The following is a 17,474-nucleotide window of genomic DNA, read 5'->3' as shown; positions in this document are numbered from 1 at the left end:
TCTTGTTCAAAGACATTTGCAGTGCAAAATGCACATAGTACAGCATTAATGAATAACATTGTGCGTAAAAAATATAAAACCACATTAGACATTTCTAGAGGCTTCACCTCTGAGGGCTACAAATTCACTTACAAGAAATCAAGAATTGCCCACCTCTATGTCCTTTTCTTAGGATATGAGCTTTCAAGTGAAGGCAAAAGTCTGGCAGCCAAATTTTTAGAAAAGTGTGCGCTGCTCCAACCTCCAAAATCATTGAAAAACTTACAGTTGATTCTAGGTTTCCAAAAATTTTGGAAGAACTTACATTCTAAATTACGCAGAAAGGGTTAAACTTCTCTACGAATTAATCAAACCTGATTTTAAAATCAAAGATTGGTCACAAGAACACACAGATATATTGCGTTCACTTCAAACTGACATGTTAGCAACAAATCTCTTACAGACACATGTGAACGTACCCAATTTAGTGATCCGAATCATTCCGGATCAATGCGGATTCACCTACTTAACTTTTAATAAAGGTGAAAAAGTACCAATTGCATACAAATCATATTTTTATACACAAGCTGAAATGCGCTTCACTTCAACAGAAAAATTACTGACAGGAGTTCAAACCGCTGTAGCAAAAGAAAGAGTTCTAGCTCAGGGGAAATGCATTATTGTCGTGACTGCAGTACCACCCTTAGCCGTTGTTACAAAAGCGAGCATTCAAAATGTGAAAGCTTTACATCAAAGATGGATACAATGGGTTAATTCTCTTGCTGCAACAGATGTTGAATATGTTTTTGATCTTTATTTAAAAACACAAGCATTCCTGCAATACGAACACAAATGTCCTCTGCCTATAGAGATTCTCCCTCTTTACCAGTACGAATGTATAATTTATACTGACGGATCTGCACAACCCGCTACGGAGAGTAAACAAGTTTATAGTGCAGCAAGCGCAATCATTAAAGGTTGTATGCGCGATGGCAAATTCCGACCAATGGTCACAAAAACACACTGTCTAGGAGATTGTACAGCTTAGCGAGCTGAACTACAAGCATTCAAATTGGCACTTGAAATTACGAATCGCGAATTTCCCACAGTTTTAGTGTGCGATTCTTTTTTTCAATCATATAATGAATATTTACAGAAGTGGCTTCAAAATGGCTTCAGAGATGCAAAAGGTGGCACAGTCAAGCATAAAACACTTTGGGAACAAGTAGTTCAGTTGCGAGACCGACTACAAAACACTCAAGTGATACACACGTTGAGTCATCAACGTGATGGCATTCACATTGCAGGGAATACATTGGCTTATGAAGCTGCGAAGGGGCCGCAAACGGCTTCTGTAGCTGTGATCAATCGTTCAAAAACAAGAATAGACAGTGAGATATTATTGTCTGTCAATGCTTCAAGCAAAGGCAGCGGTGCAGCGTTACCTAAAAAGTTTCCACTCAAATACTCATATATAATCGATGTGAACAACGTTCCGTTTGCTCGAATCCCTGGAGTGGGGGATAGGGTCATTCCAAACATGGAATGTAGAGCAGCTTTGATTTATGAAGCACATCTGGGAGAGGGTCTGACTCATCAGGGGATCCCTAAAACAATATTGAAATTAAAAGAGATGTACTGGTGGCCAGGGATGAATACACTGATTCACACCTTCATTAATAACTGCATAGACTGCAATAGAGATCGCAGTACAGAACGCCACGAGACACCTGGCTACGACGTAGCCAGCCCAGTACAGACACCATTGTTAGACAGCATTAGACTATCTACATGCATGCGTCCTTTTGGAAGAATCCAGTCCTACAAACATTAAGTCAAGGTTCCTATGGATGTGGCCTCAGTGCTCAGCTGACGCTTGAACTGTTATAAAAGATTTGCAAATCTTTATCATCACATACGCAATTGGCACACTACACTCTGACCAGGGCCCTGTGTTTAGCTCTCGAGCTTACAAAGAAGCCATGACCAGTTTGGGCGTAGCATTGCGGTACTCCTCTCCATTCTATCCTGAGGGAAATTCGGTTGTGGAAAGGAAAAACCGGGACATAAAGCGGTCTATATTAGCTAGAGTATTCGGTTTGGGTGATGGGTGGGTCAAACATCTTTATGGGGTCCAACATTCATTAAACAATTTGCCAAGAAGTTCTCTAGTGGGTGTCACTCCATGTGAGGTCCTGTTTGGGACAAGAATGTGGTCCCAAATCTCGATTACAAAGACACAGTGGTGGAAAATAAACCTTTTGACATCAAAGATCGTTTGGCGGCTGTTTTACAGGACTAAGAATGAACTAAGATCGAAATAAAGCAACATGTTCCTGAAGCCAACCACCACTGGGGAAAGTCCAGCCATCCCGCAAGGCCTGTCTGGATCCCAAAGCTTAGGGATCTAGTCAGAGAGAAGATTGCAGATAAGAAGGAATTTGGGCCTTCTTACAACCAGAACCTGTCCTAGCTATTCACGGATCAAGAACAGTACTTCTGCCGACCCTTGCTGGAAAAAAGGAGAAAAGATTTGTGTCCATCTACCTCATCAAACTACACTATGTGGCCAATACTAAGCAGTAGGTGTGAGAAAGTGGCTCTATATACTGGACCAAAGTAAGGTACAGTGTGTATAGAGTCCACAATCCCCAGAGGTTAAAGTCAAGGGTGACCTTACTCTCAAAAGTGGTAGCTTGGTCGAGCAGTAGGGCAGTACCAGAGGACAGTGTCAAGCATTTGTTGTACACACTCAGTCAGCAAAAGGTTTCACACATTCAAGGACTGAACTCCAGGCCAATTGTTTTTATATCAAAAGATATAGTTGTTTTATTTTTAGAACCAACAGGTATCAAAATATACTTTTCTCAATATGAGTACTCTCAGGTCATTACTTTGCAAAGAGGCAACAAACTTCGTAAATACAATAGGTACAATGGTTGCAGTAGGCAACACAATTCTAAACACAATTTAACATTGAGCTCAATGGGTTTTTCTACATAAATGCAGCTGATTACTTTATAGATTACTTTTGTAATTTCAGGCCTGGATCCTAGATTCAGTCCTGTGGTCTAAGCTGAAAACAGTTTAGTATAAACGCTTTAGTTATTTTTAAAGAATATAAAGGTATTTTAAAAGTTGACAATTAGAAACTTTTCAGTCAAAAACTAGCAATGTTATCCAATGGAAGGAAATTCAAAGCACAGGTAAAGTAGGTTTTAGTAGTTGGTACGATTTTTAAGGAATATTTCAAGTTTTCAAAAGTAGACAAGAAATTTCATAGAAAAGCAGACAATGGATTCCTATAGAGGAAATTCAGGTTACTAGTAAACCTGGTTAGGATTACTTTTGCGGCTCAGTACTGGGCTACAAGGTACAGTACTGGCTTCTCTCTTCATCCCAGGTGATTACTTCGGAATTTGGTATTCGGCTGATTTTATAGGAATATTTTAGAGCTTCAAAACTTCACACTTAGAAGATTTTTCGAGTCAAACCAGTCAATGTTATCCTATAGCAGGAAAGTGAGTTATCGGTTTTCAGGTGAGTACTCGAATGGTGAAGTTAACGTTCTGGGCATAGACTCACGTGTCCCCCAGGGTCAGGTAGGTACAGTTGGTACACCCTCAGCGAAACAGGGGCAGCTGGGTGCAGAGGTAGTTAGGCCCAATTTTATCCAATGCGAGGCAGAGGACCTTCGGTTGGTGGCTGCTGGCTAGCAGGCCACGCGGTTGTGGGAGCTGGGCTCCTGGTCACTTGCTCAGGGCCAATGGGGAAGTAGATAAAAACAAATGTTGCACTGCCAGGGGCACTCGGGCGGCTGGGTGCAGCATGCTTTTGAGCCGTCAGGCGCTCAATGTTATCCAATAGAGATCTTGAAAAGGGAACAAAGGCTGCAGGCTCGGGGACGGAGGATCTTCTGGAGCGACTAACACTTCGAGGGGTAAGTTGGGATCTTGGAGGATAGGTAAGCACCCAGGAGTTGGGCACAGGGGGCCGTGGGGCGCCGGGTGCAGGCGTGTCTTTTGAGGTCGGGAAATCTTACCCCTTGCTGGTCGCAGTTGGAGGGGTCCCTTGTCCTTAGGCTGCAGGCATCATCGGGGTAGTTGAGGAGGGTCCTTGGGCACTGGATTCAAGGTCAGAATTTCCGGGGGGACATCCTCAGGGTCTTGATCCACTCCAGCACAGGCCAGGTATGGCGGGTGCAGAGTGTGCAGGGTTCGTGGTTCCGGGCTGATGCCAGGGCTTGTTACTTGCTTGGAGCAGTACCACTGCTCATGAGAGACCAAGGTAGTCAGAGTCACAAGGCAGTCAGGTCCTCAGGGGATTTTGAGGTTGCTGACCACTGGAGACGCCGGGGTTTAGCAGGAGCAGGTTCGAAGGTCGACAGGCCAGTAGGGCTGGGGCCAAATCAGTTGGTGTTTTCCTCTTTTTAGCAGCTGCACGGCAGGTCTTCTTGTTCCTTGTTCTTCTTTCTTGTTTCAGAATCTGGATCTGTGGAAATAGGTTCAGGGTGCCCCTAAATACTAAATTTAGGGTTGTTACAGGTAGAGCAAGGGCAGGGACCAATGGGTCCCTGTCCTGTGGTGGGTACACCCCCTAGCCTGCTCCTCTCCTTGGGAGGGGGGCAGGAGCCTATCTGTGATTGGGCAGGGCTCCCCATCTTCAAGATGTCTGGAGCCCAGGGTCGTGCATCACCTCGCCTCTTCCACCTGAGGGGTGGAGTTGGCACAGGCTGGCACACCCTCCTGTCTGATGTGGGGTTTCCCGCCAGTCTTCCCGCCAGAGTGGGGGTCAGAACTGGTGGGGGCCAGTTGCTGAGTACAGCAAGTGGGCTAGAGAAGCTCACAACGGGGGAATGCCTTTGAAGCTTCCCCTGCCCATGCTGGGGGAGGAGGCTTGGCACCTCGTCCCAGGATGTGCATTGTTGCAGGCCCAGGAGAGCGGGAGCTCGCCACCCAGGGGTCCAGCAACATGTCTGCTGTGTGGCAGCCTAGGCAGCCTCTCAGACAAGATGTGGATTGTAGGTTAGGTTTCAGGGGGCATCTCTAAGATGCCCTCTGTAGTGCTTTTTACATTAAATGGGTTTAATATCAAACTCAGTGTAGCCATTATGGTGCTGTGGAGTTCGTAATGACAACCTCCCAGCACCACATACTCTTAATGGCATCACTGCACTTACAGTGCCCAGGAATGGCCCTGTGTACTGTAGGGGCACAGGGCTCATGCACCTGTGCCCACACCACTGGCATAGGGCACCCAGCTAGAGGGGTGGCTGATGTATGCCAGGGCAGTGGGTTTGTGGGCATGGCACACAGGGATGTGTGCCATGTCAACTCTTTGTTTAGTTCTGCACCAAGACACTCAGCCGCAAAAGCAGTGGGTGTGTGTCAGGGTACAGGGCCCCTAAGGGTGGCACAATAAGTGCCGCAGCCCTTAGGGGTCTTCTCTGGTCACAATGCCCTGGGTACCCAGGGTACCATTTACTAGGGGCTGACATGTGGCCAGAGATGCCAACTGGGCCTAGGCTTTAGTACAGTTTTTGAGGAAGGAACACAGGCCCTGGGTTCCTGATTGGCAGGGACCCAGGGCACACCAAGGAAAAAGTACATCAGGTATCAGGAAAAAAGTGGGGGGTACTGCAACAGAAACTCACTTTCTTACAGTAGGCCATGTGGACTCCAACCAAGTAGCAGATGCACTCCTCTAGCTACTATCCAAGAGGTTGAAACTGAGAGACCCATCACCTTCGAGGAATCAGAAGTGAGAAATGAAGGACTAGGGAAAAATGCTATGGAACTTATTCCTCTTGAAACCCAAATAACAGTTCATCCTGATACACCTGTCTAAACCAACGTAAAACGTGATCAACTGGTTCCAACGATTTCAACGAGTCCTGATGCAATTCCAACCATTGAAAGAACGGCCTCTGGATTTTTTATTAACTTTGATATGTTTTCTGAGCATCCCAGTGAACCTGAAACAACGCCAGCACAAAGAACTTTCCTAGAACAAGCAACAGACTTTTTTCATCTCCTGAAAAAGACTTATCTGGTTTCACCATGGTTTTAACTATGGATTGTTTCTGGAATTTTTTTCCTTCTGCTTTGGCTAGTTTTAGAAATGACTAGGAGTATGCTGATGAATAGAAAATATTCAAATAGACACAGCAAGTAAAAAAGTGAACTTACTTCTGAAACTATACAAATCATCCCATCATGAAGCAAGAAACTTGTAAGCAGTGAACATTACAGCCGTTCCTATACTAGATGGTATAGTTTGGGACAAAACTGAATGACATATTCGGCCCATCTGAACATTTGAAGACTCCACACATATTTAAAATTTCATTAAGTGACTTTATTACCCCTAGTACCTTTTCTGATGATTGGGACTTCAAGACTGTTAATAACATGAAGTCTGATCTAGAAAAATCAGCTGCATTCTCTAATCATGATTATTTAGAGGGTTCATCAGACTATGAACAGCTTTATTGTTACAACCACTATGGTCATCATTTCTTGCATAAATCTGCATCACCTAGAAATGTATTTATTTATAATCAATAGGAGCATTGTCCTACACCGCCAAAGGGTAGCTCAAAAACGTTTGCAATGAAGTTTCCATATTTTTCAGGGTTCAACATATCCAATCCAGAAACGTTTTATTTAAAAAATATGAACAAAACAGGAATGAAAAATATGTTAACCAATAGAAAACAGATTTATTCTGCAGCCTTTATTACCTAACTGTCTTAACAGGGTTTAAACTTTTGGAAAGACACAATTGACACAAAATCTGTCTGATGTACAAAAGATTGGCAAGTGCAGGGGATAGAAGCTTTGTATAATTCCTCAGCAAATAATGTTTTTGAATGACACTGTCCAACAAACGCCTTACCTTGGGTTAGCCAAGATCAAAGACATGAACACTTTGTCCATACCTGCACCTGCAAGTAATAGCACTGCACAGGGGGAGGTCGGCATACATACTATTTTGCATCACAAAAGATCAGATCCTGAATCGGAAAAATGGTTCCCCTGGCCCACAGACACAAACATCTGTCAAGAACGATTCCTGAACAAAATACAGGGTTTTACTTTCAATAGGCCAGACCCACGCTATGTTCAAAGACAGCATCCGGGGGTAGTAACAACATACAGTGTAGGAAAATGATGCCTTGATTGGCTCCAGAAATCTACACTAGTGGATGTGAAACAACACTTATATTTACTTAAAGAAGGTGCAGAACATAGGGATTTCTTGCTAGGTCCAAGAAAACCGTGTGAAAAACATTTCATATATGCCGGTATCTATGCTGCTTATAATGAAATATGGAAGGTTACCCAAGCAGACGCTGCAGAAAGAATACGAGAAATTGATTGTATTAATTTAGAGAAATCTCTTGCTGTGGTCGACAATGGGTTAAGGACTCTGTCGTCCAGGATATTTTCATTTGGCAACATTGTATCCTCTGCCATAGACATTATGGAACAAGATTGCGACAAGTCCAGTCTCAATTACGTTCTATTTTGCTATTAGGCTGGACGCTACAAAACTTGCGTGCAGGCTATGTGCCTTGGTGTTTTATCAACACGTCGTCTCTGTTTTCAGAATTCACTGATAAACAGATCAAACTGGCACAAAGGGGAGGAAAGAATACAGTGCTGAGCACTGAAAAACTGGAATAATTGCCATTTACGATAGCAGAAAAACCAGCTACTGAGTGGATCATACATGGCAAAATAACTCTGCCTGTTACAACTTTCCTCCGCATGCTCCACAGGATCTACAGGTGGATCCCCACCGAAACAAAAAGAACGGTCACCCAGGCCCTCGTCAGTACCAGGTTAGACTACGGAAACACTTTCTGCGCAGGAGCCTCGGCCAAACACCTGAAACGACTACAACGTATACAGAACGCCTCTGCACGCTTGATCCTCAACATTCCTCGCCGCAGCCACATCACACCCCACCTGAGAGACCTGGACTGGCTTCCCATCAACAAGAGGATCACCTTCAAGCTCCTCACCCAAACACACAAAGCACTCCACAACACTGGACCGGCTTACCTCAACAGACGATTCACCTTTTACACCCCAAACCACCAGCTCCGCTCCGCCTACCTCACCTCACCATTGTCCCCTGCATCCGAAGAGCCACCTCCGGCGGCAGATCTTTCTCCCACCTTGCTGCCAAAACCTGGAACCCCTCCCCTTCCAGGACCCAGGACGTACTTACCTTTAGGAGGCTTTACTCATGACCTGGTTATTCGAGCAGTAGCTACACCCCCTTGAGACCCTCACGGGTGAGTAGTGCGCTTTACAAATGTACTGATTGATTGATTGATTTTCTGTATTGCCTCAAAAATATACCAGCGGGCAAATATGAAAGGTTGGGTATAGAATACATCAAGACATCCTGGGATTTACCTTACACACACAGATGTTGGAGTGGGGGCGTGAAGTGTTTTTGAGCGGCACACACTGTGAAAATGCACTAAGCAGTTCTCTCCTATGTCAACGTATTCATTTACACAGGTCTTGTAACAGTTTCACTGCAAATTTGTCCTGTCACCTGCAAGGTTCAACAGCCCCAGTGATTAATCCAATTTTTGGACAACTTTCAAATGAAAGTTACATTGGGCCCGATTCACAGAACTAACTTAAGAAAAAATCCTAAACTTACTACTATTTTGGTATTCACAGAATGCACTTACTACTTTTGGCATTCACAGAATGAACTTACTACTATTGGTATTGGTATTCACAGAAGTTAGGAATTTGTCTTAAGTTTGTCTTAAGCCAAAATTAAGACAGACTAAAGACAGACTTAAGACAAACTTAAGACAGACTTAAGACAGACTTAAGACAGACTTAAGACAAAATCCTGTCTTAAGTCTGTCTTAAGTTTGTCTTAAGACAAACTTAAGACAAAATCCTAACTTCTGTGAATACCAAAAGTAGTAAGTTCATTCTGTGAATGCCAAAAGTAGTAAGTGCATTCTGTGAATACCAAAATAGTAATAAGTTTAGGATTGAGTCTTAAGTTTATTCTGTGAATCGGGCCCAATATGTTGAATGATCACAGCTGCTGTGGCATGTTACCAGGAATCCCATATCTAGTAACAGTTACTTCCAGGGTCACTTGCTGTATGCAAGTCTTGGTGCCGCAGCGCTAGAGGTGGTTTGTGGTGCGATCCCTTGACTTTTGTTCCAGCTGCTGGGGGACTAACGGGAGGCTGACTACCCCCACATCGTTCTGCGCGGGATAGGCGCTCCTTTGCTTGCTGCAGAACCCACGTCACTCTTGGGGGGCTGCAAGTCCCAGGATTCTCTGCCGCCGCACACCTGGTCCGGAGACCCGACACGCCGATAGCCTCAGGCACACTAAAATACCTTCGCCCGCAGCACTAGAGGTGGTTTGTGGTGCAATCCCTTGACTTTTGTTCCAGCTGCTGGGGGACTAATGGGAGACTGACTAACCCCACATCGTGCTGAGCGGGAGAGGCGCTCCTTTGCTTGCTGCAGAACCCACTGTCACTCTTGGGGGACTGCAAGTCCCAGGATTCTCTGCCGCCGCACACCTGGTCCGGAGACCTGGCACGCCCTCAGCCTCAGGCGTGATTTAAACGAACTATCAACCCCATGGCGCGGGAGCGCGCAGGAGTGTCCCGGGAAAAGCCCGGGACATGGGCGGGACAGTCTGCGGCCGTCCGAGGCCAGACGAGGCTGGGCTGGGCCACCCCCCTTTTCATCTGCTCCCTGGGACATTGATAGTAAGCCTTCAGTATACTTTCATTGACTCTAAGTAACCAGGGTCTCTATTTTGGATTCATACTGTGTGAAATTGTGCTACCCCTCTGTCATTCCCCTTTACTGTATTTAATTACTGTACTGTTGGCGTTAGCATTTGAACAATGACATCTTGTCTCAGTAAAGGTTGAAACTCTCTGGTGGGTGGCTCAGTTAGAGGGACATTAGACAATTTCATCACTGGGGCTGCAACGGTGCTGGAACGTGAGATAGCCATCACCGAGCGACGCCTTTCTTTAGAACCCCTCTATGCCAAGCGCTCATCCCTGGGACACATTCAGCACGTAATTACACCTCCAGCTGATGCTACGTCGACAGACCTAATTGGTGATATTAGTGTTCCCCTGCTACTGCAGGACACAATAGTATCACCTGAAATAATTAGGGATAGTAACACACACGACCTGTACACTGTTCCATCATGTGAAACTTCATTAGAGGAATTTATATCTAAACCCCCTCTTAAGCATATTAAGAGAAATAAAACATACAGGAAAACTATTGCACCAGGGCAGATAACTAAAAAAAGTAATGCGTGGGGGAAATGGGCAAAAGGGTAGATGTAAAGAAACACCAAAAATTGTCCCGAGTACCTTAAAGAGCCCAATGATAGCTGCAAGGAAGACCATGCGGGACCATTTTCAGCCTTCAGTTCCCCCCATCCCGGATTTAATGGGAAACATTGAGCAACTGGTAAAATCCTTAATACTGCCGTTAGTGGAGAGAGTGAAAAGAATTGCAGAACTGCCATCCCTTGAAATTTTAACTACCACCAATACAGAATTAACTAGGGAACTAACTACTCATGTCCTGAAACACCCCACACAGGATATCATCACAGGGCTGAAACCAATTAATTCAACGATCATTCAGGACTCCCCATCCACTATTAAGGATAATACCCTGGCACCTAGGATTACAGTGGAAGCTCAAACAACACACAGTGGACATAGTACTGGAGGGTTGGTTAATAAATTAGACGACCCCCACGGAAACATTACCAATACGCGGCCGCCCAATAAGAACCAGAGGGGAATCATACAACAAATTGACCTACCACCTGAGGCAGCACCCTATGTAGTTACACTTACTGGGGTCCCGGAATTAGCGGCTGGGAAAACAGAAAGTTATCAAGAACTTAAAAATAAAGTAGTATATTGGTTGCGGCTAAACAGGCCATTGCCCCCTAACATTGACGGTGAAATCCTTCACGTAAGAAGATTAGGATGGGTGGGCCATAGACCAAAGGATATTCAGGGGGATGTTATTATTATCAATTTTAGGGACCGCCGGGTAATCACACATATCGTAGACTGGTACACTGACCGGGGTGGGGGAGGAATCACGACACATGATTTAAGCTATTTCTATCCCCGCTCCTTATTGTCTAACCCGTCAAGACCCCGGCTTTTAAATCTGGGCAACATAGAGGCCCCTCGTTTTAACATCCCCACTTTTAATCATTTTGCCGCATTTTCCGGCTTGGAAGGAGTAGATTGACTCCCTAAAAGGGACAGCTTTTCCCCTAATCATGTAGTAACGCAAACGGCATCTTATGTCGCAGTTGATGGTAAAATGACCATTCGAATGGCCTCTACCAACTCCCCTGTGGAAAGAATACTTAGCAAGAGGGTCTCTTTAAAGCCAACCAGCCGGGCTAAGGTAGCCCACACAAAATCCAATGATAAGGTTATACCTACCACTCCCGACTCAGAAATGGTTTCAGGTATCCCCAGCGTTCATGCGGAGAATAAGGATCTGAGTGAGGTATATGAAACGGTACAACACCGAAAGGGTCTGACCAGACATTGCTTAAATTTCATGACCCTCAGGGTTACGACCCTGTTAACATGCAGGTATTAACTATGGACTTGGACAGTTCCACGCTTACTTGTGAGTCTAACAACTTAAATAGTCTACCCTTAACTAATATCCCTTTAATTCAGCCATTAAGTTCTGACAAGGCACATGATCTGCCTGTTATTCCCTCTTTGGGTATCAGGGAGGTAACTACAGCAAGCATAAATAGTACTGCTACTACTAACAAAGATGAACAGTTTGACAACTTATTATCATGGAACGTGGCGGGGCTATCTGACAAATTTACCAGTCCTATATGGCTAGAAATTGTTACCCGCTATAGTATTGTCTGCCTACAGGAAACATGGACAATCAATGAGATCCACCTTTTGGGGTATAAGACCTTACATACACCGGCCATGCCTAGTTCACATGGCAGAAATAAGGGGGGGCTCTGCACGTATATTTCAACAAAGTGTGGGCCGACGCACGTAAAGCATACCTGGACGGAATTCTATCAAATTATCGTCCTTACTTGGGGAGTTTTAAAAAATCTTACCCTGGTAAACCTCTATAATAACATCCCAAGCCCCTTTATGGAAACAGTTTTCAAAAATCTCAGGGCAAACTTACCCAAAATAGAGGAGCAGACGGAAGCAGATACAGCATTTATTTGGGTAGGGGATTTCAACTGCCCTTTGTGCCCGAGGAGTAGGTTGGGAGTCTGTGGTCTGGGTAACTGCAAGGAAGATGCGCCCACCCATTTTGTACACACGAAAGTCAGGGACCTTCTTAACAGCTTAATTTCCCGTTTTGATCTTTCATGTGCCAAAGAACTGTGTTCCCCACCCAAGCCCTTTCAACCAACTTACAACGGGAGAGGCTGTCACTCTACCATTGATTATATATTCCTATCAGCTAGGTATGAGGTGATAATACATACCTGGGTAACACTAAATATCGCTTTAAGTGATCACTATCCGATCTCGGTGATTTTAAAATTAAAATCACATGTTCCACCAAATAAAACGAATACTTTCTCCCATAGCCCTCCAATAAAACTGGCTAGTACTAATGGATTTTATCTTAAATGGGAAAAAGTGGTGCCCATGGATTTTCTTCGAGCACTGGTGAAAAACACCTATGATGATATCCAGACTTGCCTCTCGATGCCAGAAGATCCCCTGGCAGTTAGTAGGTCCTTTCTTAAAATCTCTCTCTCGATAAAAAGATTATTGGCCAGGGCGCCCAGAAAAGTATCCCTGCATAGTCATGGCTGGTTTAATGAGAGTTGCACTAAGGCTCTGAAAACTCTAAAACAGGCCTAACATACCACTCCAAGATCACAGGTGCTAATTCTGCAAGCCAGGCAAGCGTACCGTGCTGCCTTAACAAGCAAGAAAAATCAAATGAAGAAGGACGCATGGCTGGCTCTTCAGGAGGCTTCGGACAACAGGGATAACGCAGCCTTTTGGAAGGCTGTAAATGCTCCCTTCTTGCACAATACGCAGTCTCCCAAAATAGACCTAGTAATACCTGGCGACATATGGGTCAGACACTTTGGCAGTTTATATGATAGGTTGGAACCTACGGATCTTGAGGGCATACAGAAGCCCGATACTGGTCTACTCTCAGGGCAAAATATTTATAGCTCCTTTCCAATAGGCATTACATTTGAGTGTGAGGAGATATTATGGCTCTGAAGGAAAGCCCCTCGGGCAAGGCCCCGGGTCCGGACTGTGTACCGATTGATGTATTTAAATCACAGTTGGATCTCTGGGCCCCCCTGCTCACCAACATGCTAAATGCCCTAAATAATTCTGGTTTCATTCCCACCTGGCCAGAGGCTATCGTAGTGCCGATTTTTAAAAAAGGTGACAGGAATGATCCTTCCTGCTACCGTCCAATCTCACTGCTTGATGCCCTGATGAAAGTTGCCGGGAGGATAATATTATATAGAATCCAGGATTGGACAGAAGAGCACGACGTTATTTCTAAACTACAATATGGTTTTAGACCAGGAAAAGGAACTATTGAACAAGGTTTAAACCTAGCCCTAATTATAGCAAAGTATACCCAGGCAAAAAAGGGAAATGTCTTTGTGACCTTTGTAGATTTGAGTTCTGCATTTGATTGCGTTGATCATGAATTACTCTGGGCAACACTCTCTGAGATTGGTCTTGATAATCGCATTCTGTTATTTATAAAGGAACTCTATAGGGGGCAGGGGCGCGTGTCAGATTTCGTAGAGGGGTGAATGCTCAGATAAGTTTCAGATCCGCAGAGGAGTGAGACAGGGGTGTATTTTAGCACCCCTGCTCTTCACATTATATATAAACTCTGTTGGTCAACATCTTAATGAGGCTTATCATGACTATCCCACTATCAACGGGACCCCAATACCCATACTACTGTATGTGGATGACGCGGCCATTCTGTCACAAACTTGTGTGGGACTACAAAGGGCAGTAGGGAAGTTCACCGACTTCATGAAACACATAGGCTTACACGTAAACGTGTCAAAAACCTTGACTATGTCCTGTGGAAATGGGATTAGAAAGAAGCAAAGCCCAATTTTTTAAACGGAAGAAAGTTGGAGAACATAGATAGGTTTTCATATCTGGGTATCAACTTTGACAAAAAGGGCTCACGCCAGGCCGCAGCGTAGGCAAGAGGAATCACGTTTTCTAGGGCTGTTGGCGCACTGATCAATTTCTCAAAAAAACTGGGTGGAAGACCGATTAGGTCTTTACTACGGATCTATAAGGCCAATTGCATATCAATTGGCACTTATGGATCTGGGATTTGGGGGATTGAGCATGCAGATAGCCTCCAACGCTCTGAGAATTCTTTCCTCCGATACCTATTGGCCGTCCCTCGTGGTACATCAACATATGTGGCATATATCGAATTAGGCCTCAAACACATTATGGATTTAATTAACTCTTCACCAATACTGCTGTGGCATAATGTTTGGGCAAAGCAGGAGACCAGCCTGAACAGGGACGTTATTAAAGACTGTCTTAGCTTGACCGGGTCTGATAACATCAAGTGGCTCAAGTATGTGAGACTCATGCTTAATGACATAGGGCATCCTGAATTTTTTTCCAATCCACCCACCATGATTAAAATGCCCCGAGCCACTCTTAAAAAACTGGTATTGCAGCACCTGGTGGGCAAGCAATAGCCTGTAGAAAAGGGTAAGAGCATGGTAGTTGAGTACCAACTGTCTACCATTACGGAAGGGGTACAACTGTACTTAACTTTAGAACCATCCCCCTACACGCGTATGCTGCTTACACGATTCCGTACTGAAACCTTTTTCAGATTAATAACTTTCCCATTTTCCAACTGCTGGTCACGAAATTTAGAAAATTGCCCATGCGATAATACTTCACCACAGTCGAATATCCATTGCATATTATTCTGCAGCTACTATCAGCTTCCAAGGGTAACTTTTTTGAAACCCCTACTTAAATCATGGGGCACACGAACCTGCAGAGCCGCCTATCGTAATCTGAAATCCCTAGAAAATGCCCATGTTATTGCAGTTGTCTCTACCTATCTAAAAGCAATTGTTAGAGTCAGGGCTTCGATGCAACCCTAATATAAATGAGGACCAAAATGAGCCGTAAATGTTATCACTTGCCTTTTTGCACCAGCTGATATTGACATCGGAGTAAATGATTTGAATTTTAATGGAGTGTACTATTTTATATCTTTTTTAATGTATCTATTTGTCAAGTCGTATTTTACCTTTGTACTTTTATTTCCTAAGATAACTGTCTGCTTTTATGATATTGTGTATACATATCGAATAAAGTTTTTATGATGATGATGAAGTCTTGTCCCCCCAAAAAAACACAGTCAGGGAGTCGCCTTCATGGCCTTCACTGAACATCTCTTCAATACGAATTGATACTTTAATCAGAATGAAAGCCATTCTTTTGCAACAGACCGTGCCTTTGACCTCGGCCAAAGAAACCTATGATCTACAAATTGAAAGCACTTCGGCTGAGATACAGGCTCTGTTAAGTACAAACTGCCCTTCACATTTCACAGAAATATTGGGGCATATCTTAAACATGTCTGATATGAGCGGTATTGTGCATGTATTTAAGACCATATGTTCAGGACTGTTAACAACTTTTTAAGCAGTCCTCTGAATCATTCCAAACTTAGTGCACTCAGTGTTTGGTGGTCTGCCGCTAATTCTAGCACTCATTGCAGGAATCCTGTTTTTATTCGACTGCTACACTATGCAAGCCAATCCACTGGTGTCATGTTTATGTTATGTTATGTTAAAAGCTCTTGTAAAGCACACGTTCACCAATCGATTTCATGGCGCTACTGTGTCGCAGAAAGACAGATTACGGAAAGCTGAAATTAAATGTTGTAGGATTGAGCACACAGATAGGTCTTAAGCATCTTTCTGAAGTGACCGTAAGTTGGAATCAGTTCAATCTCCACAGGGAGAGAGTTCCAGAACTGTGGGCCAATTACAACAAATCGAAGGTCTCCTAGCTTTTTGCATTTAAAGGGGGGAATGGTCAACTGGGTTTGGTGAGAGGAACACGAGGCCCGGGAGGGAATATATCTTTTAGTTATGGCTGAAATATAAGTAGGACTGCTGCCGTGAAGAGCCTTAAAAATGGTGCATCACATCTTGAAGGGACATCGTTTGGCTATTGGAAGCTAGTGTAAATTTTTCATTATGGGGGTCACATGCTGCCATGTCGACGACGTTTCGATGCCAAAACTTAGATAATTGGCATCATCTTCAGGACAGAGAAATACATTATGTTTGTTTTGAAATTAAATGACATTTTGCCTTTGAAGACAATTTTGCGGATTCCGGTGGCTGTATTTTCAATGAAGGGAGCTTTCATGGAAGCGAGCGGTGTGCTCGAACTGCTACCAAACCAGGGCTGGGCGCCTCTTTAGATGAGACCGTGCCGATCGTGTCTCATTCCTGGCCGGGTGCTCAGTGGCATTCACGGTATCAGGCGGGGATCCCCGCCTGATACCGTGATGCCAATTATCTAAGATTCGGCATCGAAACGTCGTTGACATACTAGCACCATATGTACCGAAATTGTGGAAAAAGATGTATGCAATGGTGTTATGAAACATAATTAAGTCTGTTCGCCGAATTACAAGTACACGGACCGCCTTGTTCGTTTTTGCCAATAATTTGTTTGTTTTGTCTTGTCTTCTGTGGGTCACTGGTCGTGCCCACTGTGTAAAAAATCCTGTCGCTATTGCTTATAACCTGCTAAATAAAATCCTGTCCGGCTGGACAAAGGACATACCTACTACCACCCAGTGTGACTGAAAAACTTGTTTTCTCTTTTCAGCGTCATACTTTTTGCTCTTAGTTATGTTAGGATTCTGTGCAGTGGTACAAGGCCAAATCTCAATTGGTTTTTTGGGGCTTCCTTCTCCTGGGTGTTCTTTATCACTGTCTTTACTAAAGCTGAATAGACTTTATTGGGACATATTTGCCTATCAACTGGACAAAGTGATCAAGTCTGAGACTATACTTCAGTTTTAAACTCACTGTCCGGAAATGTTGAGCTATTTATGGCAACAGACTTTTCACATAAGAGATTGCACTAAATCTTGAATGATACAGGTTTCCTCCTAAACTTTTCCAAATTCTTTGAGAACCAAGGGTTGAGGCTGTCAGCTGTAATGAACCTCTATGCTGCTAGTACGGTTGGTAGTAATTCTGTCCCATGACAAGTTGTGAACGCACTGAAGTCTACACTGGCTGCACCCTAGACCTAGAAGCCAAGAAAAGATTTACACTAAGTAAGTTAAAGGATTTGAGCTTTGGAAAAGTACAAGTTTACGTAAAGGGGATTCAAATGTACCATCCAT

The 17,474-nt window shown here is 44.0% G+C and overlaps 1 protein-coding gene across 1 annotated transcript in view; it reads left to right on the top strand.

Annotated features, from left to right (window-relative positions):
* LOC144819257 (receptor-type tyrosine-protein phosphatase mu-like) overlaps nt 1–17,474 on the top strand; it is a 643,238-nt gene that overhangs the window by 130,599 nt on the left and 495,165 nt on the right. The window lies entirely within an intron of this gene.

Source organism: Lissotriton helveticus, chromosome 2_1, assembly GCF_964261635.1.
Source record: "Lissotriton helveticus chromosome 2_1, aLisHel1.1, whole genome shotgun sequence".
NCBI classification, from domain to species: Eukaryota; Metazoa; Chordata; class Amphibia; order Caudata; family Salamandridae; genus Lissotriton; species Lissotriton helveticus.
This window is presented reverse-complemented; position numbering and strand designations above follow the sequence as displayed.